Genomic DNA, 16306 nt, shown 5'->3' with positions numbered 1-16306 from the left:
CTAGTAACTCCAGTTTCTCTTCTTGATTCTTCAGACCTGGATTTCCATGGTCTCTGCTACTTAACTCTATAATCAGCACTTAGGGGTACCTAATGCCCATACTTATATAAATTATCCCTTTAAAATATATCCTCTCTTTTCTGAAGGGACCCTAACTCATAGAATTATTGGTACTTGGAATATCATCCTCCTATACCTTAAAAACATGGAATTCTGGGATAGAATTGTTCATATTTTTTAATAACACACAGATAATCTCTGTGAAGACACTGATAATCCATGATTACAGTTATTAAAATTATCACTAGTAAAGATACAGAGTGAATTACAGGTGGAGGACAAAGTAAAAGGAGATCAAGTGGTTTAGGTACTTAATTGCTATGGTGATAATGGTGATTACATAGGATGTGATGGGGGGCAACTGCTTCTAACTATACTAAAGAGCTTACAAAAGAATAAAAAAAAAAGAAGAAGCTTAAGGATTTAACCTCTTAACTCAAGCCACGGACAAAGAATTAGAGAGCTTCTAAGGTGGCCTTAAGGGAAACACTTCTTTTTTAGTTACAGAGAAGGTAAGGATGAAAATCAGACTAAAGGTCTGAATGTATGCATTTCTGAATTGCAACAGACAGCACAACAAGCTCATATGCTGATCAAAATTATTGGCTGGGGGAAAAAATACAATTTGGAATGTTGGATGAAAACATTGGGCAGACAAAAATGAATCTGAGAATTTTGAATCCTCATGTTCCTCCAGAAGCAAGTCTTCTCATAATCTGAGTGATCTAGGCTTCCTTTGAGAAAAAATAAAATTTTTAAAAAATGGTGACAGCACCTAAAACAGTTGTCTTACACATGAATGTCTTCTCACAGCTCTCTGGCACCACCTTCCATTACTTGTATTACTGTAAGAAGGTAAATTCCAAACAACGAAGTAAAAGAATGCTCTGGGAAGAGGTAATATATGCACCAAAAGAGTTTCAGGATCTTGCCCAATTAGATCCCAAAGGCATGGCTCATACCAAATATACACAGGTAGGGGGCATACCCTAAAGATTTAATATTTGCTTTATCATCCCAAGTAACTGGGAGTGGTGTTAACTGCTGCTGACTTGGTTATTTAAAGCCTGCATTCAATAGTAAATATATATGTGATAAACCGTAAATACTAATAAAAGTTTAACAACACCAGCAATAATCAGCTAGAAATTATAAGTAAAAAATAAAATGTAATTCACAATAGCAACAAAAATTATAATGTATGTAAGAATTAACTTAATCAAAAATAATAAGACCTCTTATAGGAAAAGTTTGGAATGTGAAGAAAGTACACAGAAGATAATTTGAAAAAATGAAAAGTCCATGTTCTTGGATAGGATGATTAAATATTATTTGTATGTAAATTATCTCTCAATTTAGTCTATAATTACAATGTGATTCCACTAAAATACCATTAGATTTATTGTTTAACTCAGTAAACTTAATATAAAATTTATATCAAAGAATAAAAGTCCAGGAATAACTGAGTAAATTTATAAAAGAAAATTAAAGTTTGTGGGAGGGTATGCATAATCATAAGAGAAAGTAAGATGTGATACAAAGCTGGAATAAAATAATGAAAAAAAAAAACCAAGCCCGTATGGTTTTCTTATAAGGTCTGAAAAACAGTTCAATGAAACATCATCAGTAACACAGACACTGACTTAACATATTTGGAAGCATAATACATAATAAAGGTGGTAGCAGAAATCAATGGGGGCACCTGGGTGGCTCAGTCGTTAAACGCCTGCCTTCGGCTCAGGTCATGATCCCAGGGTCCTGGGATCGAGCCCCGCATCGGGCTCCCTGCTCCAAGGGAAGCCTGCTCTCCCTCTCCCACTCCCCCTGCTTGTGTTCCCTCTCTCTCTGTGTCTCTCTCTGTCAAATAAATAAATAAAATCTTTAAAAAAAAAATCAATGGGAGAAAAACCACAAATTCTTACACAGTTTCAGAAAGCTAGTTACTATATGGAGAATAAAACACTGGATCACTACCTAATACCACAGATTCCAGATTAAATTCTGCAAAATTAAAATTCTATAAAAGTAAAAGTATGAAGGCATTAGAAATGTGTAAGAATACAATGTCTCTGTGATGTACGGTTGATAGAGACTTCAAATATAAAAATTTAAAAGCAGAAACCATAAGGGATGGAGTGGTACAGCAATATAGATAAAGGATAATGCATTTGATAAAGTGAAGTTTACTCTAGGAATATATGATGGCTTAACATTCAAAAATCAAACAACAAAATTCAACATTAATGGAACAAAAGAGATAAAAAACATATGATTTTTTTACAATGAAACAGAATAGAGAGCCCAGAAATGGACCCTCAGCTCTATGGTCAACTAATCTTTGACAAAGCAGGAAAGAATGTCCAATGGAAAAAAGACAGTCTTTTCAACAAATGGTGTTGGGAAAATTGGACAGCCACATGCAGAAGAATGAAACTGGACCATTTCCTTACACCACACTCAAAAATAGACTCCAAATGATTGAAAGACCTAAATGTGAGACAGGAGTCCATCAAAATCCTAAAGGAGAACACAGGCAGCAACCTCTTTGACCTCAGCCACAGCAACTTCTTCCTAGAAACATCGCCAAAGGCAAGGGAAGCAAGGGCAAAATTGAACTATTGAGACTTCATCAAGATAAAAAGCTTTTGCACAGCAAAAGAAATAGTCAACAAAACCAAAAGACAACCGACAGAATGGGAGAAGATACTTGCAAAAGACATATCAGATAAAGGGCTAGTACCCAAAATCTATAAAGAACTTATCAACCTCAACACCCAAAGAACAAAGAATCCAATCAAGAAATGGGCAGAAGACATGAACAGACATTTTTCCAAAGAAGACATCCAAATGGCCAACAGACACAGGAAAAAGTGTTCAACATCACTCGGCATCAGGGAAATCCAAATCAAAACCTCAATGAGATACCACCTCACACCAGTCAGAATGGTTACAATTAACAAGTCAGGAAATGACAGATGTTGGCAGGGATGCGGAGAAAGGGGAACCCTCCTACACTGTTGGTGGGAATGCAAGCTGGTGCAGCCACTCTGGAAAACAGTATGGAGGTTCCTCAAAAAGTTGAAAATAGAGCTACCCTATGACCCAGCAATTGCAGTACTGGGATTTTACCCCAAAGATACAAATGTAGGAACCCAAAGGGGTATGTGCACCCTGATGTTTATAGCAGCAATGTCCACAATAGCCAAACTATAGAAAGAGCCAAGATGTCCATCGACAGATGAATGGATAAAGAAGATGTGATATATATATACACACATATATATATACACACACAATGGAATATTATGCAGCCATCAAAAGGAATGGAATCTTGCCATTTGCAATGGCGTGGATGGAACTGGAGGGTATAATGCTGAGTGAAATAAGTCAATCAGAGAAAGACATGTATCACATGATCTCACTGATATGAGGAATTCTTAATCTCAGGAAACAAACTAAGCGTTGCTGGAGTGGTGGGGGTGGGAGGGATAGGGTGGCTGGGTGATAGACATTGGGGAGGGTATATGCTATGGTGAGCACTGTGAATTGTGTAAGACTGTTGAATCACAAACCTGTACCTCTGAAACAAATAATACATTATATGTTAAAGAAAAAGAAGAAGATAGTAGGAAGGGAAAAATGAAGGGGTGGAAATTGGAGGGGGAGACGAACCATGAGAGACTATGACTCTGAGAGACAAACTGAGGGTTCTAGAGGGAAGGGGGATGGGTTAGCCTGGTGATGGGTATTAAAGAGGGCATGTATTGAATGGAGAACTGGGTGTTATATGCAAACAATGAATCATGGAACACTACATCAAAAACTAATGATGTAATGTATGGTGATTAACATAACATAATAAAATAAAAAAATGCAAAAAAATATGATCTTTTTAATAGATACAGAAAAATATTTGACAAACTTCCAACACATATTCACATTAAAAACTCTCAGTAAACTAGGATTAGAAAGGACTTCCTCAATCTGAAAAAAACCTACAGGTAACATATTCAATGGTGAAACTGAATGGTTCTCCCTAAGCTTGGGAACAAAGTAAAGTTGTCTGCTCTCACCACTCAAATTTTTCATTGTACAGAAAGTGCTAATCAGCACAACAAGCATGCCAAAGATATAAAAGGCATGCAGATTAGCAAAGAGAAAGTAAAGCTGTCTTTATTTGCAGATGATATGACCATTTATGCAGAAAATCCTAGGGTATATACCAAAAGCTAAGAAGAAAATTTAGCTAGGTCTCTGGATTTAAAGTCAATATAAAAACCAACTGGATTTCTATGTTTTTCCACTGAACAATTAGAATATAAAATTAATAAATATGATTTATTATAGCATTAAAAATAACAAATAATTAAGGATAAATTAAGCAAAATATGTGCAAAACCAGTACACTGAGGACTGTACGACATTGCAAAAAGTTAATAAAGAAGACTAGAAAATGGAGAGATATCCATCTTCTTAAATCAGAAGATTCAATATTGTTAAGAAGTGAATTTCCTCCAGATTTGTATATATATTCAACACAATTCTAATCAAAATCTCAGCAAGATTTTTGTATAAACTGACAAGCTGATTCTATAATTTATGTGCACACACAAATAGCCCATAATAACCAAAACAACATAAAAAAATAGAACAAAATTGGAAGACTTACATTACTTGATTTCACGTTTATTATAAACCTACATTAATCAAGGGTTTGCTTTTTGCTTAAGGACTAACATATAGAGTCTGGAAAAAATAAGTATGGGATAGATATTTCCAATGTTGAGAGGTGAGGCTGTTGAACAAATGGTCCTAGGATGCCTGGATATCCCTCTGGGGGAAAAAAAAGAAACTTGACCTTTGTTTCACACTATTTATAAGAATTTGCTTGAAATGTTTCATAAATTTAAATCTGAAAGCTAAAATTATAAAACTTCAAGAAGAAAACATAGGAAAGTTTTTATGAAATTACAGTAGGGCAATAACTTCCTAGAACTATAAAAGAAAATGATAAATTTGACAGTCAAAATTTTAAAATCTGTTTTCAAAAGATAGCATTAAAATGTTCAAAGGCAAGACACAGATTGGGAAACAGTATTTGCAAAACGATCTATCAAAGAACTTTTGTGCAGATTATATAAAGAACTCTAACAACAATAGTAAAAAGACAAACAATCCAGCAAAAGAAGAATCAAATGATTTGTATAAATATTGTACAACAGAAGGTATATAGATAGTCATAAACATGTGAAAAGATGCTCAGAATCATTAGTCTTCAGGGTAATCAAAATTAAAATCACAATGAGATGCCTATACATGCCTACTATATGTAATGAAATTTAAAAGTCCAATCGTACCAAGTCTTGGCAAGGATATAGGGAAATTCATACCCTATTTATTTGTCAGCAAGAGTATAAAGTGGTACAACCACATTGGAAAACATCTTGGTAGTTTTTTTATAAAGGTAAACATATAAAAGGTATTTTATTCAGTTTTTAATTTTTATTTTTTAAGATTTCATTTATTTATATGCAAAAGAGAGAAAGAATAAGTCAGGGGAGGGGCAGAGGGACAAGCATATTCTCTGCTGAATGGGTAGTCCGATATGGGGTTCAATCCCAGGACCCTAGATCATGACCTGAGCTGAAATCAGACACTTAACTGACTGAGCCATACAGGTGTCCTAATAAAAGGTATTTATTAAGAGAGAAAAGAAAACTTTTTTTTTTTTCACATAAAGACTTGTACAAAAATGTTCAAAGTCCCTTTAATAATGATAATGGAGAACTGGAGATGAAATGTCCACCATTACGTGGATAGAAACATAAATTATGGTATACTCATGAAAAAGAAACAGACCACTGATTATCAAAAAACTTGGTTAAACCTCTTATGCTAAATGAAAGAAGTTTGGCACAAAGGAGTATGTAGTGTATGATTCTTTATATATGAACTCCTAGGAGAGTCAAAACACATCTGAAGTGAGAAAATGCACAAGTAGGTCACCTGGAATTGGGAATGGTGAGGAGTGACCTCACATGGGCATGAAGTAACCTGAGTTTACGGAAATAGTCTATGTCTTGACTGTGATGGTGGTTACACACACACACACACACATATATATATTTGTCAAAGCTCATCACGCTCTACAACAGAATAGATGCATTTTATTGTATAGAAGTTATACCTGAATAACTTAATTAAAAAATAAAAAAGTTATGAACAAACCATAAAGAAGAAATGAATAATTTGATTAAATTAAAATTGCTTTCCTGTTCAGTGAAGAACACGATAGACAAAAGTAGAGGGCAAGTAACATTATAGGAAGATAATTACAATATCTGAAATTGGCTATGGATTAGGATCACGTATCTAGGATACACAAGTACCTCCTGCAAATCAATTAGAAAGTCAGCAACTCAAAAAAAAAAAAGGACAAAGAATACAAACAGGCAATTTAGAGATGATGTAATCCAAAAAACTGAAATATATAAGCAACGATACTCAAATTCATTAGAAAACAGTGTACAACAAAACAGAATAATGAGAGATTTCATCTTGCACCTACTAGAGCCAGCAGAAATTAGAAAAGCTGAGTAATCCTAAGTATTAGTGATGGGCATGCAGGACCCTTCCTGCATGTTTGGTGAGAAAGAAGTAGAAGTGTGTGCGACCATGCTGTCTATCAAGCAATTGCTGGTTTGCACAGTCTGCAGACCAGTGAGAGGTAAATTACAGTGTCCTGCTAAGAATATTTTTTCCCCTATATCCTTGAGTATATTACCAGTGATGTTAGCTCTATGCTATGCACGTGGAAATTAAAAACCATCAAAGTTTCTGTACATTTCGTTCTATCATTTGGTAATTTAAAAAGTGCCTTTTCTGCCCCCATTAAAGCTTTGCCTTGAATTCAAACCTACCTAATATTAGGAACATGATACTTGCTGGTTTTTTTCTTTGTATTAGTCTGGTTTGCCTTGGCTAGTGTTTTGTCATCAGTTTCAAGCCACTTTGCTCTAGGTGTTTCTCTTTCATTCAACAGTGGTTTAGGTTTTATTCTATTATCCAAACCAATGGTTTCTATCAGTTGATCTCTTTAACTCAGTTGTTTACTTTTAATGAGGATGACTGATCTATTTGACCATTGATCTGTGACTTATCCTATGAAATCTATTTCAACAGCTTTAATTCCATTTTCATTTATTCTTTGGTGTGTGTTCCCTCACAAAAATGGCAACATTCTTCTAAGGTACACAGAAGGTGACTTGAAAAGAAGAAAAGGCATTCTTGGATAGGACTTCTCAGGCAGAAGCATGGAAATTTTTTCTAAGTTAAACTAAAAATTAACATAATCCTAATAAAAAATAAAAAGTGATTCTTTAATAAAATAGTATTTTAGTTCATATGGAAACATGAAAACAACCCCAGGAATATCTGAAAAATCTGCCTTTAAAGAAGAGTTATATTTATAATAAAAGTATTTTGCCCTAGACCATCTTTCTCAATCCCCTAATTCTGCTCTCCAGAAGCAACCAATTGAAGGTTTTTGTTGTTGTTGTTGTTGTTGTTTGTGTGTGTGGTGTATTTCTAATAAGTTTACAGTATCAAAGAACATCTACTTACTATTTTTAGTTTATTATTTTTAGCCATTATCAAACAACGTCCTGCTTTTACGGGTATGAATTCAATTACCTTATACTACCTTCCTCTAGCCTCTCCATCCTCCCAAAGAAAAGATAGCCATCTGTGACCTGGGAAGTGGGCTCTAACCAGACACTGAATCTTACAGTGACTTGATCTTATACTTTCCAGCCTCCAGAACTGTGAGAAATACATCTTTGTTGCTTATAAGCCACCCATTCTATGGTATTTTGTTGTAGCAGCCTGAATAGACTGAGACATGACTACCATTCTTCCCAATTGCCTTTAGCTTCTGAAGACCCTTGTCCTCTGTTGCATCCTGGCCCGGGTCTTCTCTAGGTCTGCCTGCAAGACTGTCAGTCTAGGATATGTCTTGAATGGTCTCCTGGTTGAGCCCACAGTTTCCTGCTTTGTGTCCTCATTTTACTGGAGTGAAGATTTTGTTTTAGGGTTTTTGTTATGTTAGACATATCTCACATCCCAGTATTAGATATTTTGTCTCTTGTACTATTCGATTTCTCCTGATAACTTACTACTAATTTTCCCTGAATGGGATCATACTGACTATAAGATCGAGAATTCCCAATTGCCAGAATAAGAAAGGATTTTATCTATGGCTCCAATACCACCATTCTACATATCTTCACTGATTCACTCCAGTTCTGTTAAGAACAATGTTCTATTGTTGTGCCTGGGGATAAATGTGGGGCTGCCTTTAACTCAAGGAAGAAGAACAGGTTAGAGTAGGTGGGGACAGGGGTGGAAGTGTCACCTGGTTCAACGGCTTTATTCAGTCCCTTTGTTGTAATCCCATCTTTCATACCTGCTGTCTAGCATCTGTGCCTCTACTGAAACCAAAGCCCCTCCATTCAGGATTCTGAAAGGCAGACCATGTTCCATGTAGGCCACAGCTCTGTGTGTATTCTGCCAGGTCATGTCAATTTCATATTCTTCTGATACTATCTGCTAACATGTTTCTATCCGCTTTCATCTTCCCCAAATCCCTGTAGTCTCTTATGTTTGGTGCTGCCCTTCCTCATCACTATTATTGGTTTATTCCTTGTAATACCTCAAAGCTTACATTTCAGCATTTCAGTGGAGATTTTAGAGAACATGAAGTGAGAACCTGCTGGGTATGCAATCTTGTACTGGAGATCTATAATGTTTTATTATATGGTGAGGCAATTCCCCCCAAAATACTCTTCTTTTTCTAATTTGTCTTGGCTATTATTTCCTATTATTCATCCACATGGAGTTTAGAATCATTTTGTCAAGTTCAAAGAAAAAAAATCCAATTGGAATTTTAATTGGAAATGTATTAAATTGATTAACTTGGGAATGATTGCTTTTTATTTTTAATTAAACTCCCAAGCACTGTTTTTTAGCTTTGCTAATTATAAATTTCTAAATTTATTGCATTTTCTCAGAACCTTGTCTCTGCAATTTCTCCTTTTCTAAAACAGTACAGTAGTAAATGTATTGTTCTGGCATCACCTAGCCTAGTGCTTCTCAATATACAGGGTCCTGGACCAGAAGCATCAGCATCAACAGGGGACCAACAGAAATGCAAATTAAAGGATGACAACCCAGACCCACGGAATCAGAAAATCTGGGTATGGGGCTCAGCAAACCCACAAACCCAGCGGACTCTTGTGCATGCTGAAGTTTGAGAACTACTGAGGTCAACACCTGATTAGTCATGCAACCTTGAGAAAAATACTTAACCTAAGTCAAAATCCTTCATATGTAACATCAACATATAACTGCATCAACTTTATAGCATTGTTACTAGGAATAAATGGACTAATACATATGAAACATTTAATATATGTCCTCGCATGTTGTGAATACAGAATGGTTAATAATGATCATTGTTGACTTTTATATTATCATAATTGTATTTCTGTCCAATACAAATCTGAAATTTTTCTGTCATGAACAATTTTGGCAAATTTTCAATGTTAGTTGTAAAAGTGATTACATTTCCCTTTCTTTGTGTATGAAATCTTTGCTGTCTTCATGAAAACAGATATTATAATTTTAAGATCTTTTGTATACTTATTTCTCTTTATTATTATTTTGTCCATTGGGTCTATATGAGATTATACCTTTTGTTAAACTTTCCCCAAACTGTTGCATTTCTATAAAATATTTCTAGCAGTTTGAAAATTTGGTTGATATGTGTCAGTGCCCTATGATACTGCACAAAAATGCCTCTTTATCTTCATCACAAACTGCATTTTTATTATTATGAAATAGTCCTTTGGTTTTGGGGTATCATTTATTATCATCCTGGTGTTAACTCTGTTTTAATTTACTTGATATATCTTTACCAATGCTTTTAATTTCAAGTATTTTTTTTGTTTTTTTAACATTGAAGTATATATATATATATATATATATTTTTTTTTTTTTTTTTTTAAGATTTTATTTATTTGAGAGCGAGAATGAGAGACAGCATGAGAGGGAGGAGGGTCAGAGGGAGAAGCAGACTCCCTGCCGAGCAGGGAGCCCGATGCGGGACTCGATCCCGGGACTCCAGGATCATGACCTGAGCCGAAGGCAGTTGCTTAACCAACTGAGCCACCCAGGCGCCCCAACATTGAAGTATATTTTATAAGCATCATAAAGTTGTTTTATTAAGACATATATATATGTATATATATATATACATATATATATATGTTGGTCTGTTTATCAGGTGGCCTATCTATCATCATCTATTCTTGTATTTTTTTAACTTTTGCTATAGTCACTATGTTTTCTTTTTTTATTCACTCATATTTTGGATGGTTTTATTCATACTAATGGTTGTTTTTATATCTTTTAAAACTATTACTTTTTCAATATTGATAAAGAAATTACTTTTATGACCTCCCACTTAAGGCTATGATAATTTGTTTTCAATGTTCTCATGCAGTCATATTTAATATAATTTTTATATTGCTATTGGATAAATTGCATACTCCCACAATTTGTATGTTAAGGCCCTAACCCTCCATGTGACTGTATTTGGAGATAAGGCATTTGGGAAATAATTAAGGTTAAATGAGGCCATAGGATAGGGTCCTAATCCGACAGGATTGGTGGCCTTATAAGAGGAAGAGAGATATCCCTCTCTCCATGTGCATGCACCAAAGGAAAGCCATGTGAACACATAGTGAGAATGCAGCCAGATGCAAGCCAGGAAGAGAACTCTCACTAGAATGTGACCATGCTAGCACCCTCATCTTAGACTTCCAGCTTCCAAATCTGTGAGAAAATAAGTATCTGTTGTGTAAGTCACCCAATCTATGGCATTTTGTTATGGTAGCCTGAGAAGACTAATACATACACCAATCATTATTAATTATCTTTTGTGTATTATCTTGTTTCTAGGGAAGTTAATTGATGTCTGGACTCTGTTTTATAACTATTTACAATCCTTGACTTAATTTCATTTAAATGGCTTTACCATTAGTATTAGTCAGGGTTCTGTAGAGAAATACAACCAATAGGACTAGATAACCTATAGATACAGATGTAGATATTGACATAGTTATATAGAAATATAAAAAGAGATTTAATATGAAGGGCTGGTGCATGTGGTTATGGGGGCTGAGAAGTCCCATGATCTGCAATCTGCAAGCTACAGTCCCAAGAAAGCCAGTGGTATAGTTCCACTCAAACCTGAAGGCCCGAGAATGAGCAGCACCAAGATATAAGTGCAGAAGATAAATGTCCAAGCTCAAGCAGAGAGCAAATCCATCCTCCTGCCTTTTTGTTCTATCCAGGCCCTCAATGGAGCAGATGTTGTGCACTCACATGGATGAGGGTGACCTTCACTCAGTGTGCAGATTCAAATCTCTTCTGGCAATAACCTCCCAGACACACCCACAAATAATATTTTATCAGCTATCTGGAGGTCCCTTAGTCCAGTCAAGCGGACACATAAAATTAAACACCACATCACATTATGTCCTCTTTTTTCCTTGCTCTTTGTTCAATTATCATTGTAGCTTGTATTATATCTCGAAGATACCTTTTTCTCCTTTAGGAGGGTATATGAATATCTGAGAAGTGTCTCGTAAGTGAAAGACAACTTAGACAAGTATAAAATTCTTGTTTTTCAAATTTTCTCATCAAAACTATGTTGCACATTTATACTCTCAACCCCTCAGCATTCTGCTTTGCAAATATGAGTTTGGATGGCAACATAATTTTTATGCCTTTGAACATCGTGTGCTTACTTTTCCAGTTTGATACTTACTTAGTTTTGTAATTACAATAAAAATTGTCACATGTGGATCTAAAAGTGGGTTTCTTTTCATTGATTTTGCCCTAAAACCTGTAGACCTATCAATCTGTACATACTTTCTAGAGCTGAAGAAAGACTTACCTTCTAGTACATCTTTGATGTTTTCCTCTGCTTTCATTGTTCTTTTCTCTTTTTGAGAAGCACTTTTTATCTGCATATTTCTCCATTTTGGATTCTCTGTATGAGTTATAATTTATTTCAGGACTTTGGTCTTTGACATCTGTGATAGTTTCTCGAGCTTGTCCTCCAAATCAATGACTGGATTTCTTGTCATTTAAAATCTTTTTTTTTATTTTCATGATCCACCAGGCTTTTGAATTTTATTATTTTCCTTATGTATATTAATGATTTTATCAATTTTTCTTTCCTTTTATTTTGCAGAATTTGCATCTTAGCCTGGTGGGCTTCTCCTTAGGAACCTCTGCCCAAGAGGCCGTGCATTCCTTACATGCTATTGAGAAAGCCAATATCTCGATTCTCTAAGAGATAATTTCCAGAGGTTTTGCCTCTAGGTCCCTTTTCCTTTTTCTATTTTTTTTTTTTTCCTGTTTGCTCATCTTTGAACAGTTGGGGTGTAGCCACATATTTTAGAACTAGCTATAAATATACATTGTTTCAGATTTCTCTTGGCTTACTCTGAACAGTTCCTACCCCAGTTTCTACTTTCGATCAGACACTTTACTGCAGATCTCTGCCACAGAATCTGAATGCGCTCCCACCCATGTTGGCTTAGTGATATTCCACACTGAAAGACTGATTTTTAAAAACGGGATTGGACATGTACCCATTAATCCGGGTTTTTCCGACACTTCCCCTGCCTCATCAGTCCCCTGTGACATGTGATTTTTCTACTTGTGGAGAATGTTACTCTTTAGGCTAAAATGTGCACATATAAATGCTTAAATGCGTTCTAAGAATTTCTGACTTCCAAATGGAAATAAAACTTGAGGGGGTGGGAGGCAGTGTCCCGAATGCTTGAAAACCCAGTGCCTGTGCCAGAAAAGCAGCAATTATGCAGCTTTCTCTCTTCATCAGAGTCTTGGCCCTATAAAGGCTGAAGGATGAGGTGACTTCCTGTCTTTATACAGGTGATTTTTCTTTCACAATTTAAAGCTTGCCATGCCCTGAGGTGAAGTCTGGGTAGGTTTTCCCTGATGTCAACATTTTAAAAGAGGAAAGTGGGGTCCAGAGAGGTCACCTAACATCATCAAGGTCACACAGCTAACTGTAGAATCAAGGGAGAGCATCAAGGTCTTCAGACTCAGCACACTCTTCCTTAGCAGAACACCATGCTGTCTTTCTTGGGACAAGTTTCTTCACTGATAAATCTATGGAAATATGATGATCTGAGGATTCTCCAACAGGACTGAAGAACATTTCCTTTGCAAAAAATAATATCTAATGTTCTCATCCTGAATCTTATATAAAATAGCAGCATGATTCAATTAATGCTTTCCCACATGTCATTTATCAACTGTAACTTCATTGCAATGGATTTTTACCTCCTCCTAATTACTTCCTTAATTGCACTAGCTCATGTAATTTTCTCCTCTTCTGACCTCTTTTTATCCATATTGTTTTTACTCTTCATTATACTCCACTGTGTGCTTTGGGTCCTTTCTTGGACCTTGTCTCCCTAGATGGTACCCAACATTCTGGCAGAGGCCACGTTTTATACAACTCTTCTCCCATGCCATTTAGCATAAAACTAGGCCCACAGGAAGTGTTTACAAGTAGCTTAGTCTAGGTGCAATGTTAAAATAGCACATTTCTCAGGAGACCACTTACAGGAAAATTAAAATTTAATTAATTATCTAATAGTATCTGAATTTCTCTTAAGCAGGCACAAAATAGCTTTCGTTTACCTTTTTTGCTTCATCCCTTACATAGGCAGGTCTTCATGGATATTAAGATGTCTTGTTCAGCAAACATTGCACGAGGGTTTCCTCTGTGCCGGGCACTATGCCACTCTGTTGGGAAAAATAAATGAAGAAGATACAGTCTCTGTTGCAAACACTCGCTATCTGATGAGCAAAACAGACATGTATGTAAATTACCTCAGTCAAATTTGGGAAATGCTCCAATAAAGTTATGTACTAGAGGAGAAGCAATCAACTAATTTACCTTGAGAGAGTGTCAAGCTCTCCAGCTCATTCTTTTCAGAATAAAATCCAGCAAGAGAGCCCAATTCCAAAGTACCAATAAAACCCCAGTTCTCCGGGGACTTGAATATATTAAACAAACCTCACCTAATCCCCTCAGTGGTGCTATTTGGGATTCTAAGGGCACTGGGATCTCCAAAGGACCCCAGTAGACCATGACCAACAGCATAAGAAATAATGAACATTTTTACAATGATGAAAAAATAAATCCCTTTCCTGTGTCCTTCTAAATTTACTTTGACTAGCTATTGAACAGGCATTTCATAGATTCAATACATCACAACATATTAAGTGCTGCTCAGCTCCTGCTACTCCTGCTGCCCTGCTGTGGACCGTCTCTTTCTGTTTGCATCTTGCCCATCCTCTGTGCATATAAACTAAGCATCTCCATTTCTGCTCTCAGAGTGTACCATGCCACACAGCCGAGATTTCAAGAACAAATATCAACAGTGGCTAAGCCAAACATATCTTGTCAAGAGAGTGCCACTGCAGTGTTAAGATTGATTTGTCGAGGGAGGTCTTGCATATAAGTAGATGTGAAGGCAGGACTAAGGTTAACAAGTTTCCACTGAGGGAGTTTATTTATAACAAAATAACAAAAGGACAGTTCTGCCTCTGCCAATTCCTTTCCATCTCTTCCTGTATCCATTGCCACAGCAGTTTTATTCATCACCAGAAATCGGCCTCTCCAGCGCAAACAAAGTTAGAGCTGGGGACAAAAAGTTCGCCCTCAGGACTTCTGTATTCATGTAGATCAGGATCAATTCAAGCCAGTCAGCACTGTTGGGAGGTGCTCTCTGTGCCCAGCTCAGTGCTCAGATGCACAGAAGGAATAAAAGAGAAGGGGTAGACTGAACTTGACACATGAGGTGCTCACGGAAACCAGACCTACAGACGTCACCCAAAAGAAAGGGCATGATCAAGAGTTAGTTGCATAAATTCTGAATACTGAGTGTTGGAGGTCAGAGAGGGGAGACACCATTTTAGCCTAGAGCATTCTGGCCCAGCTCAATAGAAGAGGTGGTGACTGAATGGGTACTTAAGGAAGAGGTAGGTTGGGAACAGATTGTGACCAGTTACATGGTTACACATGGATGGTAACTGTATCATCATCTTTAGTCTCAGCAGACTGATAGAACCAGGAGCAGGGCCAGATGGCTGGATGCATAGAGTAGGCAGACATGGAAATGCTTTGATTTGGGTACCCACACACTTAACAAATATTTATTTTATAAATCTAGGAGCTAGGGATGCAATATTGTTAAAAGATCTAGTTTCTATCCAAAAGAAGCTCACATCTTAGTGGAGAATACAGATAGTGATAAGCACTTAGGCAGTTATACAAGAGCAGAAAAATTACTTTAATGTCATGGGGGCACACAGGAAGGACATCTAGATTGGACTTGGGCAATAGGGAAGGATTTCCGCAGGAGTTGATATCTGAGCTGAGAAAATGTGGGGAACAGGAGGAAGGGCGACTCTGACTCAATATTTCTGGCTTCAAGAGGCCAAAAAACCCAATTTTGCAATTACACACTTTCTCTTGCAAACACTGTTCTCAGCAAGCTCCTCTTCTAAAATTGCTCTCCCTAAAATGGCAGTAGGTCATGACCAGGTCTAGAACCAGTCAAACCACAAATAGCAGTTGACCTATGTATTCAAGAGCAGGATGCCATTGAGTCACACCACAATAGCTTTCAGGTCCTTAGGGAAAAAATCTTCAGCCAGTTCATGGACAACTGACTCAGATTTTGAAAATCATTGTTTGGATAGCACCATGGCTGGACACTTTTATACTGTTTCCCAGGAAAAAAAACGGGGAGGGGTGGAGGTTTCTAACCCTGGGAAAAGACTCTCCCCTAAGCTTGGCCCCCACTGACCTCCCGCACCTAAAGACTGATGTCAACCATGGCCAATTAACTCTAAAAAATGTGTCCCTGGACATAAGGGGAAAGAGGTAAATATGTGGAGAGCATCTATTTCCCAGTCACAGATTTTAGATCTCCCAGTGGAAGAGAATAAACTAAAGTATAAATTGTTGCAGAACTGCCCTTTGGGCATGAATTTAAGGCATGCTCCTACCCTCCTCATCATCTCCAGCCCCGTTTTCACAATCTGGGAGGTACCTGTGTTGCCTTTTGAATTC

Source organism: Mirounga leonina, unplaced genomic scaffold (genome assembly GCF_011800145.1).
Source record: "Mirounga leonina isolate KUSES-001 unplaced genomic scaffold, KU_Mleo_1.0 Mir_93, whole genome shotgun sequence".
Classification (NCBI taxonomy): Eukaryota; Metazoa; Chordata; class Mammalia; order Carnivora; family Phocidae; genus Mirounga; species Mirounga leonina.
Note: the sequence above shows the minus strand (reverse complement) of the source record.